The 16,261-nt window shown below is 38.6% G+C and overlaps 1 long non-coding RNA gene across 2 annotated transcripts; it reads right to left on the bottom strand.

Moving 5' to 3' along the window:
- Positions 1 to 4,129: 4,129 nt before the first annotated feature.
- On the bottom strand, positions 4,130 to 6,893 carry LOC108618561 (uncharacterized). 2 transcript variants are annotated; one of them, XR_016271117.1, is made up of 6 exons: positions 6,622 to 6,893; positions 5,404 to 5,488; positions 4,908 to 5,337; positions 4,681 to 4,863; positions 4,343 to 4,622; positions 4,130 to 4,253 (listed from the first exon to the last, which is right to left on the bottom strand). It is a non-coding gene; the product is annotated as an uncharacterized LOC108618561 (long non-coding RNA). The 2 variants fall into 2 exon arrangements; XR_016271116.1 differs by having other exon boundaries at positions 4,681 to 4,841.
- Positions 6,894 to 16,261: the final 9,368 nt, after the last annotated feature.

The raw sequence follows: 16,261 nt of genomic DNA, 5'->3' as shown, positions 1-16,261 counted from the left end.
ATTTGTTGAATAATTTCGTTTGTAGACAAACGATCTTAATGAAACTTTCAGAGTGTAATCATAGGGTATATGATGTGTGAATATGTGTGTACATTCCAAAGCACAAGTCTTTAGTATTTACAAATTGGGGGCGAAGGGGGCGTGGTATCCAAAATCTGTAAATTACAAAATCTTTGTATCGATTAACTTTATATACAACGCAAATTTGAAGACTCCAGGTCTAAAAGTGTTCAAATTAGGCTTAAAAAAATCAATTTTTCGATTATTCTCGATAAAAAAGTTATCGGATGATTTATCGAAAATAAAGCAAACTCGTACTGCGTATGGTACACACGAGTATGCATGCCAAATTTCAGCTCTCTAGCTCTTATAACTTCTGAGATCCACGCACTCATACGGACGGACGGACGGACGGACGGACAGACGGACAGGGCTATATCGACTCAGCTCGTCGCGCTGGTCAAGAATATATACAATTTGTGGGGTCTGCCACGCCCGTTACATACTTTTTCACAAAACCATTATACCCTGATTTCCCATTTTCAATGGGTTCAGGGTATAAATGGCGCCCAGAACCTGTTGAAGGTGACTAAAAGTTAAAAGCAGTTTTTCATCCTGATTTAAGAAATACATTTATAATTACAAAAACAATATTAAACAAGAAATAAATGAGAAATAAGCCATCATTCACAGCATGGCCCAAACTCTCGAATGAGTCGCTTCCATATGTTGACTCTCTGGCTTTGCTCGATGCAGTTGATCGGCGTGGTTCAAGTTTGGCTCAGTTTTCATGCATTTGGCTCGGTGCGGTTCCTTGGCTTTTGGCAAATTTGTAAGTTGGTGCCGTTCGACTTGGACATGCAACAGCAGTTGTAGTACGCTGTGCGTGTGTATGTGTATGTGCGGGTGTGTGTGTGAGTGTATTGTCTCTATTATCTGATGTGTTCTGTCTGCTGTTTTGCTGTCTGCTGCTGCTGCCGCTGCTAGCTCACATTTTGACACTAACTGCATTTTGTAGACTTTTAGCCACGCCCCCAACAAACAGCTCTGCCGCCCAGCTGTCCGTCTGTCCGCCCAGCGTCCCATTTGCAAGCTGTAAGTGAAATCTTTCAGTGCGTGTAAAATGCCGTTGCTCGGTTTTTGGGTGCCACGCCCACACACTTGCAACACCAACAACAACAACAACAGCAACAGCAACAAGAAGAAGCAACGAGTTGGACAACAATGAAATGCTTTTAGCATCGAGCTGCGAGCAGCGCCAAGCGAAATTAAGTTAACAACACACAGAGAGAGAACAAGAGAGAGAGAGAGAGAGAGAGAGAGAGAAAGGGAGAGGGAAAGCGGGAGCGATAGAGAAAAAAGTTTTGTTCACTGTTTTTATTGAAAATTGAGTTAAAAAACAGAAAGTGTCGACGTCGGCGACTCGTTTGCTGCGTGTTGTATTTTATTTTAACATGCTGCTGCTTCTTCCAATTGTTACACACACTCACACACACTCACATACAAAGATGACTGCATGCACTCACATAAATTGTTGTTGCATAGTTTACTTTTAGCCTATGCCCAAATCGAACACAATCATCAAAAAAAAAGTCTTAAAGTAAAAATATTTTTTATTTTATTTTTTTAATCAAGTATAATTTATAAACTTAGCTAGCAATATTTTCTTGTGTTCTTTTTCTGAATATTGGCATTTTTTTTTTTTTTCAAGTGTATTCTTAAGAAAAGAATTCTAATGAATTCTGAGCACTCGAAACAAAAGAGAAAACGAGTTGACTGTTCAAGCTAAGGTTTTTTTTTCAGCAAATACTGCAACGTCTAGTAACTAGCTAATCACTTTCCTTTTTTCTTTAAGTGTATACGGTGGAAGTAATATTTGCTTTAAGAAGTCAGCTTAGATGAGGACTCAGTTTATCAACTGTCTCTATTTCTCTGTTTTTAACACGGATATTAATATCGATGAAGCAGGCTATTGCTATGACATATATGTATATGGATCTGACATATATATTATAAATTACAGCTCTTGTTCGATGGCAACGCTTTTACTTGCTATAGTTTGGCATAGTTGAGCTTTCTCTTCATTTTCTCAAGTCTTAAGCCGACGCTTTATTTATTATAAATTCAAATGAATGCGAGGCACAAGATTTGCTCAATTTGTTGATGGCCGGCTTCGCTGGCTGTCAGTTAACCAGACAAACTTGCGCTTAGGTGCTCCAAGGAATCTCAATAAAAGTTGTCGACAGGGCAATAACATCAACACAAACAGAGAGAAATCGAAACATAAAGAGCGAGAGGGAGAGAAAGAGAGAGAGAAAGGCAGGGCAGAAGCTCTCTAGTGTTGCCAAATCAGCGCAGAGATCACACAGAGATAGCTGCGTGTGTGCCTGTGTGTGTGTGTGTGTGTGTATGTGAGCATAAAATTTATAAATTATTGAATCTATGAAAATATGAACATCACGTACGCGACGCCGCACGCTTTAGCTGCTTTTTTTCTTCTGCTTCCTCTGTCTCTCTCTCACACACACACACACACACACACACTTGTTAGGACGAACTATTCAGCAGCAGATACATACATCTACAGGCCATAGATACACGGATGCATAGATACAGATACAAGCAAGACAATCGCACAAAATGAACTTACAGTTATGCACAAAAAGCAAAGTATGTGTGTGTATGTGTGCGTACGTCAGAATATGCACAGAATTTCATTACGCTGCCTGCGTTCGTCGTTCGTTTTTATAAATAAATAAGTTGGCATCCCTGCCAGCCAGCCAACCAGCCAGCCAGCCAGCCATCCAGACAACCAACCAGTGAGCCAGCTAGCTAGCCTGCCAGCCTGTTTATTTGTTTGTTCGTTTGTTTGTTGTTTGTTAAAGTTTGTTCATCTGTTTCGTCGCGTTCGACGTGCTCAACATTATTGGCGGCTTCGCTGGCTACACCAAGATACCGATTGAGGTATGGGGGTTGTAATAGACCCCCACCAGCACCGACCGAGCGCCCACCCACCACTGAAACTCCTATCTATCTGCCACCCGACACACCCCGCTCCAGCCCCGCCCCCATCTTAACCATAGTTTGAAAAGGCGTCTGCCAGCAATAACGGTGCCAACTAGAAAACTTTTCTAATAATTCGTTTGATGAATTTCTTTTCCACGACACCAAAAAACAAAAAAGGAAAAAGGGGCCAACGGAGAAGTCAGCAGTAAGCCAGATACGGGGAAAAAATAAGAGGAAGCGGGCGAGAAATGGATATACATATATTCATTGCCTGGTCGCAGTTGGCGCAGCGCTCTTCGGGCAGACGCAACTGAACTATGATGGCAATGCATAAGAGCTTTTAGCAAATAAACAATAAGCCAGCTGTCAGCCAGCTCTCGAAAATGTCGCAGCCCTCGCCTGATGTTGAAAGCGGAAGGCGGCTCACTCCGACTAACTAATATGCAGATGAATGCGTGTAAATGCGTGATCTACTTTGGATTACTTTGAATGCGTTCCTCAAGCATATTGAATCGCGCCTGTTGGATGAATGATACACGCACTCACACACACACGATCAGGCCCTGTTATAATGGACCCGAGGACATTCACATTAGATGACGTCACCTGAGATGGTCAACTATGTTTGTATGTGTGTTTCGTCAATCTTTTAGTGAACAGTCCACAGTCCACAATCCATAGTCCATAGTCCATAGTCCACAGTCCACAATCCATAGTCCATAGCCCACAGTCCACAGTTTACAGTCCATAGCCCACAGTCCATAGCCCATAGTCCATAGTCCACAGTCCACAATCCATAGTCCATAGTCCACAGTCCACAGTCCACAGTCCACAGTCCATAGTCCACAATGCATAGTCCACAGTCCATAGTTCATAGTCCACAGTCCACAGTCCACAGTCCATAGTCCACAGTCCATATTCCACAATCCATAGTCCACAATCCATAGTCCACAGTCCACAGTCCATAGTCCACAGTCCACAGTCCACACTCCATAGTCCACAGTCCATAGCTCAGTCCACAGACTATAGAGCATAGACCATAGTCCACAGTCCACAGTCCATTGGAATAGCTAAAAGGAATATTTTCTGAACGATTGCCGTATAAATTTAAAAACAAATACAATTTTTGGTGTTCAAAAAATCGAAGTGATTTATTTGAAACATTTTATTTTTTTATAACAGTTACTCCATTAAAATTGGACGCGAGCACACGTCCCCGGCATCAAGTAAAGGGGCGTGGTACCGTCCTGTAAAAGAAAGAACTTCGTTTAATATAATATAACAAAAAGAGAAGGCGTAAAGAGTCTTGAGATAAAAATAATTATTTGTTTCGCACCTGAAAACCAACTCGAATTTACGTTTTTTTATTTGAGAAGTTGAATCTTGATTATAGTTTGACTTTTGGACCGGCTAACGAAACTTTGATAGTTTCATATACATGTATTTTCCTAATTTGTCGTTTCTTATCCTTGTATTAGTTACTATAACTAAGAATCGGTTGTTGTGCGCTCTTGTGTATTGATTGGATCTCATTGAAATTCCTTACTTGACAATTTTTCGCTTACGACGCTAGCTGCAGCGCTCTGCTCATAGCGCGGTACCGTCCTGCGTAGTAACTTCACACCGAGACATTTAGATATATTTGTATAATATATACATCTATGGTATACTTACGATTTGAAGATGAAAATTTGAGAGCCAATCAAAATATAATTAAAGACTAGATATTGAGTAGGTATGCCTCAAAGTTTGACACCTATTTTTACATCGTTTGCGTTTGATATTCAAGCGATTAAAGAAACCTGCATACCACGCACAGTAGCTGTTGCTTGTTGCTAGAAGAATGCATATTAGAATCTATAGATTAGGAATAATTTATCGGATCTTTTAGAAATACTTACATTATTATTATTATTTTTTTTTTATGTATGTGCAATCTATATGGAGTGGCAAACGCGTTCTTATATCATGATATGATGATGGATGAGACTCGAAGCATATTTGTATACATATATATATATGCATATATGTTCGGATGTACATACAGATATATGGAGTGCAGGTAACTATAACTATCTTTGTTCATGTCAATGTAAATGTGTATGAATATATATATTTACAAATATATATATTACTATATGTATATATTAAATTGTATATGTATTTTGAATTCTTGTTGCAGTGGTGTTTGTTTTATTCCGTTGCGTTTATGTTCATAGTTTGCGCTAACATCCGCCAGATACGCCAGAGAGAAAGCGCTCGCCCCACACTTGGAAGGTCATTTTACATTGCTATGCATCATTGAATGATGGGTGTTGTTTTGGTTCGTATCTACATCGAAAATCGAAATCTGAATTAGTCAAATTTAATTCCAAGAGTTCAAACTACGTATCGTACCTTCGTAAAATTGACCTTGAAAGCCGGTTCTTCATTCTGGAGATGCAATTGGATATATGTACAATATATAAGTTGACCGCAGGATCTACACAAAAATACAATTTAAATTGAAACAAGTAAGAAAGCTTTAGTCGAGACTGCATAACATGACATATTGTCTGCAGTGGTGGCTTACTATGGGAACTTAATTGCTTAATAACTTTTCTTGTGGATGACTTTCTTCGTGAAACTTGTAGATCGTGATCATAACATTAAAGTGTGTGTATGTGTTCAAGCACAAGTCTCTAGTATTTGAAATACGCCCTTTACAAATATGTGGTGGAGGGTGAATTTTGACAAATAATCGAAATTCTATAATGTGCATATAAATCTACATTTAAAATTTGACGACTCTAGCCTTAAAGATGTAGAAGATATATTATATATATTCATATTATTACATTATTTTTTTATTTATTTTTCGATTTTGTTTCGATAATGTTTTAAATCGATAACAAAATAACGGGGAAAGTTATCGATTTTTGAAGCAAAGCTCGATATGCGCGTGGACCTGGAAAAAATTTCAAGTCTCTAGCTTTTATATCTTCTGAGATCGACGCGTCTAAACATACGAACACACGGAAAGACGGATGGACAGACGGACAGACAGACGGACGGACAGACGGACAGGACTAAATCGACTCAGCTCGTTGCCTTGATCAAGTACCCATTTTCAGGGATATATAAGCAAAAAAAAAATCAAATATGTATATATATAAATGCAAAAAAAAAAAAAAAAAAAACAGATATATCTAAAATAAACGTAAAAAACAAAAAACAAAAAAAAAACAAAAAAAAAACAAAAAAAAAACCATGATGTTATGGATCTAAAATAAATTAAAAAAAAAAAAATTATTGATGTTTAGCGTATCTGTAAAAAAAAATCGCATATGTGTAAAACATATGTAATCAAAAAATCAAAAAAAAAAATAATAATAATAATAATAATAATTTATATATATAAAAAAAAATTATGTAAAAAAACAGAAAACAAAAAATATATATGTGTTTAAAGTTTCAGTAAAAAAAAACTCGCACATATGTAAAATATAATAAAAAATTCAACCAAAAAGAAAGAAAAAAAAAATAATAATTCGTATATAAATGTAAAAAAAAAAAAAAAAAAAAAACATATCTAAAATAAATGTACACACATTTATGTGTAATATATATACTTACTTGTATGTGTACAATATAATCAATATAAATGGAAATTATGAACACAAATTTTGTAATTTTTGCCAACCGTTCGGCGAAGCATTTTGACCAAACTGAATTTACATTTTACTTCACCTTGCCAAAAGTGATAAAAAAAAATTGAGAAAAAAATGGACCGAAAAATAAAACATTTCTAAAATTCGATTTACACAAAAAAAATTTAGAATTTTAGGCAGTTTTGACCCGCTCCAGTTGAGCTGTGAATACTGACTGACGATATTGTGTGAGCTCGTCTAGGTCCTTAGCTCGGAGCTCGACAAAAGCCTACTTGGATCAACAACAAAATTTGAGCATGGGCACAGCCAACTTGGATGGGTGAAAAATTTGACTAAAGTGTCGACTGGAAACTGAGAAAAAGGCTACTTGGATCAGTGAAATAATCTGAGCTTGGGCACAGCCAACTCGATTGGGCACCAAATTTGACTAAAGTCTCGACTGAAAATCCGGCGTTGAGCTGTTTATTTGTCCTTCTGCTGATTAACGAGAAGTATAATAAATATATTTAAATTATGCGCATTACTTGAGACGCACGGAGAGAGGGAAAGAGAGAGAGAGAGAGCAAGAGAGAGAAACCCAACTGTTGCCAAGGCAAACATGTTTGCATTTGGTCTTAGCCGCCACCAGCCAGCTCCATCAAGGCAGGGACCACAGCTCGTATACGTAATCTATTTAATGCAACCAAGCAAGCGTGCGAGCTATGTGTGTGCGTATGTGTATGAGTGTGTGTGTGTGTGTGTGTGTGTGTGTGTGTGTGTGTGTGTGTGTGTGTGTGTGTGTGTGTGTGCATGCGTGTGTAGCTGCTCACTTTGGCATTATCAACTCATAAATATTTATTGAATTTTAAGAAATTTTCAAAAATTGGTTACAGAAGTAGCCAAAGGTCCGAGGCCAGCCAAGACCAGACCAGCCCAATCTCTGGCTCTGGCTCTGGCTCTGACTTCAGCTACTGCGCTGCAAGGGCGGGCAGCTTCGACGACTTGGCTATCAACAGATATCCGTCATCGATTCTTCTTAGCCGCCACCCCTGCCGCGCACATCCCCCTGCCGCGAGCATCCGCTGTGCTGTTCGCCTGTCGTTCCGTTTGCATTCTCTTATTTGGATTATAATTTTTTCCATTTCACATATGAATGCGTTTGCTGTCGCTCTCTCGTTCTCTGTCTCTCTCACTCTTATTCTATATCTGTTACTTGTTTTTTTTTTTTTTTTTTTTTGCTCTTGTCCGTCCAGTTGTCAATTTCCATTTTCATTTTCGTTGCGTCGCGCAGCGCAGTCCTCGGGGCACGCGTAACTCGAAGTAGCTTTCTCTCCGGGCTGCGCAAAAGATTAACAAAAATTGTTGCCAAAAGAAAAACCAGGCCAAAAACTGAAACAAGTTAAAGCAATAAACGATGGCAACAAGAGTTGAGCAGTTCCTACAAATATGTTTATGGAACATTAGCTAAACTATATTTAGTTATCTTTTGCTCTCAAGTGTTGTTGTTGCTCGACGATTATGTGGGAGGTGAGAGACGAAATAAATGATTAGTAATTCTAATGCCTTACTATGCGATTCTCATCAGTGATAGAGCACTTATAGTTATGTTTATAGAAATGTGTATAGGTATAAGTATATTGAATGTATAAGCAGATAAGCAGAATATAATCATGGACTAATTTGATTGCCTTACTATTCGATTCTCATCTGTTCATGTATCATTTTTATGTATATGTCCATGGATGTAGAAATATATTTGTATGTAAATATGGAGCAAATAATAATAATTTAAGTATTATGCCTGTTTGAAGTTATATAGGCTTTTACATTAGTAGGCCTTTCACTAGTAATCAAAATTAAAATTTATTTCTGCAATTACGTTTTACAACTCGATGGCCCACCCCTACCCTTCCGAATACTTCATTGGCTCATTCTCTTTGACCATTGGCCTTACAAAGCGAATCCGTTCGTAGTGCTGAAGCTTATTGATTCAAAAAACACACTAATATAGCGTACTTAACTAATTAATAGACAAGCCGACAAAGGAGCAATTGGCTGGGTTAACGGTTCTAGCACACATTGACTTTTGAGCCCGCCGCATGCCCCATCCCGCTTCGTTTCCTTCGGCCTGGTCGTGCAACAGCTTCTGTGGCAGCTGCAATTGAACACACTTTGCTGTTTTGTTTGTAATTATGAAATGAACTTTGACCCGGTGCGCGACCAATCTGTGGCTCTTCGCCACTTTAATCGCATTAAAATGCACGTAGCGCCAACAAACACGCTCCTCCCCTCCCCCCGCTCGGGCTGAACTCCTGTGGGGCCACGCCCCACACGCCCACAATATGCAAAATTAACTTGTTGATGTGACGAAACGAAATGGGCATGCGGCAGAGCACCGGGCAATGGGGAGCACCCATTTGATGGCAGTTTGAAAATCGTTACGTGTTCGAATCTTATTAGTGGTTTATAATTACAATTGTATACAGGCCAATTATGTTACGAGACAAAGCGAGGGAAGCACACAGGTATGTGAGTGAATATGTAGGATGTGTGAATATGTAGGATTGGTTAATTAACCAACATCAGAGCTCGCCTTTGAGTGTGTGCCTGTGCGTGTATGTGTGCGTGTGTGTGTGCTTGAGTATCTCGATAATGATGTTCATTTCAAAAGCAAATCTCATATTGTATACACACACACACGCACACACACATGCAGCTGGAGAACTGTCTTTATGTAAATGGAAACAGCAATTTATGCATATGTATTTGTTGCATAACTTAGCGCATAGATAACACACACACACACACACACACACTTGGCGATTCCTTCACACCGCCAATTTGCGCAATGGGTGCAACGGCTGCAATGGGTGGCTCCAGCCAGCGCACCACTGGACGGGCTACTATTACTATTTCAGAGTGTATTTGGTAATTGAATCCACGTCTGCAATCCGTGGTCTGTGGTCGATAATTTCATTTTAAGCCACATTGCGAATACAAATTAGAGGCGCCCAAACTTGTCAAGCGGCAGCGTTCATGATGCATCCAATGCCAATGTCCAGCCAGAGCCTAAGACAAAGCCCCTCCCAGATAGGCAGCCTCCGTGCTTACGTATTGACAGCTGGCAGACGTAGTAGCAGCAATTGCAATTATATTCAAACAATTGGATGGATTCGACGAGCTTTGCTCATAGCTCGTCAGGCTGTGTGCTCCAGTGGCGATCTCTGGGACAAATGGCGTTGCCTTTCGCTTGCCATTGAAAAGATATCGCCTTGAGAAATGTATAATTTCTTACATAGATCCGTGTGGCTTGATACATGGCAATTTTTACGATTTAACTTATCTGCTCTATAAGTTTCATGAAGGGAGTTTAACAATTGAATGTCCATTAAATAAAAAAAAAACATTTGTTAAAAAAAATAATATTTTATTTTTAATACATTTTATTTTAAATATGTTTTTATTTATACAAAAAAATAAATGTATATAATTTTAATATTTTTCATTTATTTTATTCATTTATTTTTAACTATTTTAGTATTATAATGTTTTTTATTTTAATATTATAATATTTTTGTTTAAATTAACTATTTTATTAGCTAAAACACGTATTTTTATTATGTGCTATGCTATGTTATTTATAAATAGAGACAAACGTAATTTTTAATTTTATTTTATTAGGGAAAAAATAGTTGTTTTTTTTTTTAAATAATTTTTTACATTTTACTTTCACATTATTAAAAAAAATAATAATAATAAAAAAATGTTATTTTAATCTTACTCTTTCTTATTAAAAAAAAAAAAAATAAAATAAAAAAATATTTTTACTTTAATAAAAATTTGTATTTTATTTAATATTTTAATTGAAGATAAAAGTTATATAGTATCGGTATATATTATATGGTATATTTTTCCACTAAAATTAAGGGAATTTAATAAGTCTCCACACAATCCCACTTAGACTTTATTAATCGTTTTCATCATGTTCCCAGAGTTTCTAGCTAACTATTAATAAATAAAACTTGTCTCTTCAGACAGTATTATCTTATCTTATCTTTTATTTAGCCAGAGCTTAACAACTTAACGCCTAGGCATCCCCATCTAGTTTAATCTGTATCCTTATCTAATGCCGCTTTATCAACAGCTTTGTGGATCTAGACAGAATATGGTCGTACAGTTTTGGATCTTTGTTTGCGAATTAACAGACTTGCTGTAGAAGCTCTTATAACTGTTCTATGAGCTGCTATAAAACACCCTACCAGCCGCGCTGCTGTTAAGCACTGCGCCGACGTCAACCTCAAAGAGCGAATCACAGATGTGAAAGAGTCAAAGAGCGCGGCGCTGTTAAGTGGAATGTTACGGAAATTCCTGTTAACGCCACAGGCAGATGAAGCTAATGAAATGCCAAAATTAAGTGATTGATGGCGAAGAGAGTTGCAGCCTCTTATACGCATGGTGTGTGTCCTGGCTAAGTGGGCAGCTATGCGTGCATATACACTGTCCATAAGGGTTGGTCAACTCGGGGGTGGCAAGTAAGAGGCAGAGCTACTGAAAAATCAGAAATCAACTTGTAACCAGATGCAAACGGCACATTTTATAGCAATCGTCAAACTGTTATACATCCATATGATGAGTACAAAGAGCGTGTGGCGCTCTCTTTCTGCTGCGGCTCTCGCGACTACTGTTAGCAGTTAACAGACCGCGCTGTTAACGAACTATTACATAACTGTTATACCAGCTAACAGGCACCTGCCTCCAACGTTTTTTGAGAGTGCGCGGCACACGCCACACCGTGGCATTCAGCCGTCCCATCAAGTAAAGAAATGCGGCGAGTTTTGATTGCGACACGAATGAAAATGTTATAAATCGATTAACACAGGCAACGTACGAGCATTGACAATTTACAAGCTGGCTGTAAGCCTCATTGTAAGCCTCTATCATACGCATTGCAATTCATTTGAAGTGCATTCAAAACTTGTTGAATACAAGGCAATCTACCTTTATAATATGTATGGGAGGCATGCTCAAGAGACCACCTGGTCTGGTTCCATTAGGAAATTCAATAGCCATCGACTGCTTCGAATGTTGACTTAATTAGTTTACGCTGGGATTTTGCCTGCTCGCCTGCTATCACATGCCACAAGCCCTTGAGCTTAGAATTCTATGAGACATTCATTATTATATGAGCACAATTGAAATATCTATGGATCGCAGGTAGTTGCTTAATTAATATTAACTCAAATCTTCATTACAGTTCTGTTAGTATGTAAGAGATAAATAGCCATTGAATTTGTTAAAGCTTCCCAATATATTTGGGCTGCCAAACTCATTGTCCTAACCACTTATTGGAGGAGTGACAATATGTACAGTTGCGATAAAATAAATTAATTAAGCAAAGACGCAACATTCAAGAAGATTATTAATTAGTAGGCCTGCTAGACTACATAGAAAATATTTTACTTATTATTCTATTATTTCAAAATATTATTTTATAAAAATATTTTGTTTAAGATTTATTTTATTTTTTTAAATTTTTGTTTTATACTTTTTTTTAATTTATATATATTTTTCTCCAATAGATCTTATTTAAAATATATTTATAGATATATTTTTTATAATTTTTATACATCTTTTTGATTTGGTTTATTTTCTCTAGATATGATTTTCACAAAAATAACTTTCCCGAATTTCTTGCATTTTTTAATAAACTATTTTTTTTTTCAACTCTGTTTATTTCTATAGAATTTTGTTGCTTTAAAATTGCATAACGGAAAATCTGTTTGTGTTTGCATATGAAGGGAAAGTCTTGGACCGTTTTGATGGCACGCCACTCCCTTGATTGTTCGGGGTATTCATGGAAGATTTATTAGGCTCAATAATTGTAAAGAATGTGCAGGACTACAACAACTACAAGAACAAAGCTAACAACTACAGAAATAATAAAAAACTTCTCACATTTGGTTTTTGCTAACAAATTTGATTTATAAATCATTTATTTGCATGCGCCACGCCTCTCACACACTTTCTCTCCCTCTCATATTCTATCTTTTCCATCTTCCTCTTTCTCTTTTGCCGGCTGTCTCCTTATCCGGTTCGTTATTGATGTACATTAAGAAAAGTGCTAAAATATTAAAGCTAATTGTATGCAAGATATGATTTTTATTCGCAACGCGCGCTCCTTTCTATCTCTGTGTATGTGTGTGGGTGTGTGTGTGTGTGTGTGTGGGTGGGTGGAAAAATCAAAATTTTACGCTCTGTTACACATTCCTAAAGGCTGCACAAAGTTACGCCAAAAGCGAGCGGTAAATGTAGCCAGGGCTAGGGGCAGGGCTCGGGTAGGGGGCTAGTGGCTTGAGCTTGGGGCTGTTTGTTGCAAGAGGCAGACAAGGCGAAGGGGGTGTGTGTGTGGAGTGGGGGAATGGGGTACAGTGCTTATATGTATGTAGATATGTGTATCTATGTGTGCTTAAGTGCGTGTTTATGGCGCAATAAAACAGACCCTAACAGGCTAACACACACACACACATGCGAAGGCTGCTGCTGCTGCTGCTGCCGCTGTTGCATGCCGCCAGCCAAATGAAGCGACCAAAAAGGCAGTAGCATAAGCCCAAGCCTTAGCCAAAGCCCAAGCTCGAGCTCAGATTCAAAGCCAAAAAAAAAAAAAAATATATATATATATATATATATATTATAACAGAAGATGAGAAAAGCACAGCCAGCTGCCTGTCTGGCCGGCTGTCTGCCAGAGTCTGTCTGGCTGTCTGTCTGTCTGGCAGCCAGCATCTTTGGCTGTGTCTTTCCGCTTGTCTGCGACGCATTTATGACTTCCACGCAGACACAGCTCTGACTGCATAGCCTGCATATAGGCGCATAGACATATGTCTTATCACACACACACACACCCTCACACACACACACACACATGCACACTCTCGCAGCACTGCTGCCTGCTGTCAAATGCCATACTAAACCGATAATCCAATCATAAGTTATAGTCAAATGAGTTTGCTCTTCAATAAATTTTCGCCAACATCTTTTTTTTTTCAATGCCCCCTGCAAAAGGTTCGAACAAAATGCGCACTCAACTTGTAACACCAAATGATAGATGTTACGGCTCTATACAGGCAGTTATATAAATATATGTATCATTGCATGTACATCACTTGTATATAGTCGTACTATTATACATAGATTGACTTATGATAGAGTTGTCTTTTGTCTAACAGAGCTCAGCTAGTGAATCCTTTGAAATTTATCCTGGATGTTTAATCTTAATGAGGATAGTATTCTCAGTGACTATAATTTTGTTCTTTTTATTGGAATAATCGTTAGCAAATGTAAGTAAACTCTGCATATTTTATTAATATATATATATAAAATTAATGATAATAATTATTATTATAAGAATGACAATGAATTTGATTAAAAGGAAAATAATATTATAATATTTATAATGAATGAATATACCATTAAGAATTTAAATAATGGTAATACTAATGATACTGACTAGGACATATAATAGCAGAAGAATAGAGTGAGATAGAGAACGAAATGTATAGACACAGATAGTGAAAAAGAGAGTGAGAAAGAGAGAGAGAGAGAGAGAGAGAGAGAGAGTGAGTGCTGGCCTACTCATCTAACACGTTTCATATAGCACGAAACCAATTAGCCAGATACTCGGCAAGTTGTCAGCTACTCAAATTTAACGCACTGCACAACTTGCAACTCGCAACTCGCAACGTGCAACGTGCAACGTGCAGCGTGCAACAACTTACAGGCGAGGCAACGCAAATGGCTGCCATTTGGCTGCAATGCCACAAGATGGGCCAAACCACCTGCCCGATAGCCAGAGTAGAGCCAGAGCCTGGCTCCATCGCTGTGTATGGGCGTAACGGCGGCGCACTTAGCCACGCCCCCAGAAAACAAGTCGAGTGTGAAATGAAACGATCTGCTGGCAACTGACGTCACATGAAAACCGAGCAGAAGTCATTAGGACACTGAAAAACCTAAGAGAACTTTTATTAGTTATAGGTATCAAAGAAGAAGCATAAGCGTAATACATAGATAAAGATAAACTAGTCGAAGTTTGTCCCGAACTTGGCTGTACTGCGTATGCTGAACCTCCAGAAGGCATCTGCATCCAAGCTCCGATATCTCGACAACTCTATTAGCTAGCTAAAAAGTAATATATTCAATGGATTTCTATATATTAAGTTAATCTCTATTCCAGTTTTCATAACTCTACCCCATATAGCACTCGAGATTGAACTATATATTCCAATTGAAAGACATCATCATCTCGACATTTCGATTAGTTATTCAAAAAGTGAAATATGCTAAGGTTTTCTATACGTTTCGACTACCCCTATACCAAAATTAGTGTCTCTGGCTCTGATAGTTTTCGAGCTACAACAAGTGACAGCTGTGGACTTGGCTTTGGTTAGACGCGTAAATCGAATTATTCAAAACATTTGCAGTGCTTTGGGAATAATTCAGAGAGCTAGGGAGTGAGAGAGTGTGAGAGAGAGAGAGAGAGAGAAAGAGAGATAGAGCAGTAGACAAAAAGTACAATTCACTTATAATTATGAGCACTTGTTATTGTAATATATGAAATATCTATAGATTGACTGCATAACTAATTAGCTAAGGGAGCTCGCAGCCGACGCAGCTGAAGGAGGAGTAGGAGGAGGCGGGGTGGTTGCCCATTTTGCTGTGGCTGCTCCAGAGGACAATTTAACCAACTGGCCAACATTTTGCGCAGCAAATTTCATAAACGTGGCAAATGCCTGGGAGCGAGTGTGTGTGTGTGTGTCTGTGTGTGTGTGATAATATATACGTATGAGGGTGCGTATGCGTATATGTGTGCGTGTGGGTGTGGGTGTGGGTGTGTGGATGGCTTTTATTGAAAAACGTAATAAGCCCATGCCGCAGTCATCGTACATATGTCGCGGGTTTCCTTTTGTATTGTCATTGGCGTCGATGTCCTTGTTGTAGACCTTGTTGTTGTTGTTAAGCTCGGTGTCGTTTTATGTGTGTGTGTGTGTGTTGCCCTTATGCGTGTGTGTAACAACTATTAGAAAAGAGCAGCAGCAGCAGCCGCAGCAGCAGCAGCAGCAACAGGAGCAACAGGATTGCTACTTCGTCGCCTTCCGCTGCCACGGCGCTCCACATTGTCCTTTGGCTGACTTTTGAAGTTTTGCACGAGCAGCGACTGCCTTGTTCCATGTATTTTCGTCATCGTGTGTGAGTGTATGTGTGTGTTTTTTTGTATTTTTTTGTATTTTTGTTTTTTTGTTTTTGCTAGACTCTCGGCCTGGCCTGCAAACGTTTATGATGTCCTGCAAATGTCCCTTTTAACAACGCACCCACTGTGCCTGCGTGAGTGTGTGCGTATGTGTGTGTGTGTGTGTGTGCGTATGTGTGTGTGTGTGTGCGTATGTGTGCACTCTTCTTTTGTTACAACGATTTTTGCGCAATTTCTTTTGTGCTTTGTGCGGTGCTGCGGCTGTGCTGTCATAACTGTCGCTCTTCTGCTGTTGTCCAGAACGACAACGACGACAACGAGGCACCACCACCACGGCCAACGATGTGGATGACGACGTGAACGTGGCTGCTGCTGCTGTTGC

Source organism: Drosophila arizonae, chromosome X (assembly GCF_054131065.1).
Source record: "Drosophila arizonae isolate 15081-1271.41 chromosome X, UAZ_ARI_1.0, whole genome shotgun sequence".
Lineage (NCBI taxonomy): Eukaryota > Metazoa > Arthropoda > Insecta > Diptera > Drosophilidae > Drosophila > Drosophila arizonae.
The sequence above is the reverse complement of the archived record's forward strand: the minus strand, read 5'-3'. Positions and strand labels throughout refer to the sequence as shown.